The following is a 1,436-nucleotide window of genomic DNA, read 5'->3' as shown; positions in this document are numbered from 1 at the left end:
GGGGTGGGGGGCAGCCGGAACCCCGCCCTTGCACTCAAGCCTGGGAAAAAAAAGAAAAACCCCCTTCTAAAAAAAAAAAAAAAAAAAAAAGAAAGTTTTGTTATGGATCTGACAAAATCTAGATCTCTAATATTTTGCAGCTCTTTTCAGTTTTTGCTTGCACACAATTCATTCTTTGCAGCTAATTAAACCGAAGAAGCCTGGGAATCAAGTTTGGAGCAAAGGTTAATAAAGTTCTTAGCCTACCTAAAAAAAAGAAAAGAAAAAAAGACCATAAGAAATGCAGATAACCCTCACAAACATAATATTGAGCAAAAGAAGTCAAAAAAGACATATACTGTCTGATTCCATTTATATAAAATTCAAAACTAGACAAAACAAATCTATGCTGTTAGAAATCAATACAGTGCTTTCCCTTGGGGTACGGGTAATGACCAGAAAGAAGCTTCTGTGGGTATTGCTAATGCTCTCTTTTGTGATCTGCCTACTGAAGTGTATTGACTTTGTGAAAAATTCATCTGTACACTTTCAATTTGTTCATTTTCTAGTATGTTCGTTATACTCCAATTAAATGATTTCTTAAAAGTCAAAAATGGCAAGGAATAATACAATCTTACACTTATAAATAACTACTGTTATCATTTTGGAGTGGATTCATCTGGGCAATTTCTACACATATATACACATAAAAATAGACCAGGTGCAGTGGCTCACGCCTGTACTCCCAACACATTGAGCGGCTGAGGCAGGCAGATCACCTGAGGTCAGGAGGTTTGAGACCAGCCTGGCCAACATGGTGAAACCCTGTCTCTACTAAAAATACAAAAATAAGCCAGGTGTGGTGGTGCACACCTATAATTCCAGCTATTCGGGAGGCTGAGGCAGGAGAATCTCTTGAACCTGGGAGGCAGAGGTTGCGGAGAGCTGAGATCACATCATTGCACTCCAGCCCGGGCAGCAGAGCGAGACTCCATCTCCATTGTCATCATGTGTTTCACCTATCACCTAATTTTTTTACTTATTAATACAAATCTTAAACACTGTTTCATGTACAACATTATTCTTAGTGGTTATAGAGTATCACATGTGCAAACCACAGTTAATTTAATAAACTGTCTATAGCTGAACATTTAAGCTATCTCGACATGTTTGCTGTATAAAGAATACTTGGCAACAAGTATTTTTAATTCATTTTTATACTAGTTTTCCATTATTTTATCCTTGCATTTTTGCTAGGAACTTCTTTTTTTCACACCTCACTTGTTCTTTCCTCTTCATCCCCTTTCTCCTTGCTAATTCGATCATGCTCAAACATACCTAAATATCTATAAGGGTTTAACTCTTGTTCACTTTACAAAAATAGAATCAGCCAGACACAGTGGCTCATGCCTGCAATCCTAGCACTTGGGAGGCCAAGGCAGGAGGATAGCTTGAGG

The sequence above is a fragment of the Sapajus apella genome, unplaced genomic scaffold (assembly GCF_009761245.1).
Source record: "Sapajus apella isolate SASKATOON/1434 unplaced genomic scaffold, GSC_monkey_1.0 scaffold960, whole genome shotgun sequence".
In the NCBI taxonomy this organism is placed as follows: domain Eukaryota; kingdom Metazoa; phylum Chordata; class Mammalia; order Primates; family Cebidae; genus Sapajus; species Sapajus apella.
Note: the sequence above shows the minus strand (reverse complement) of the source record.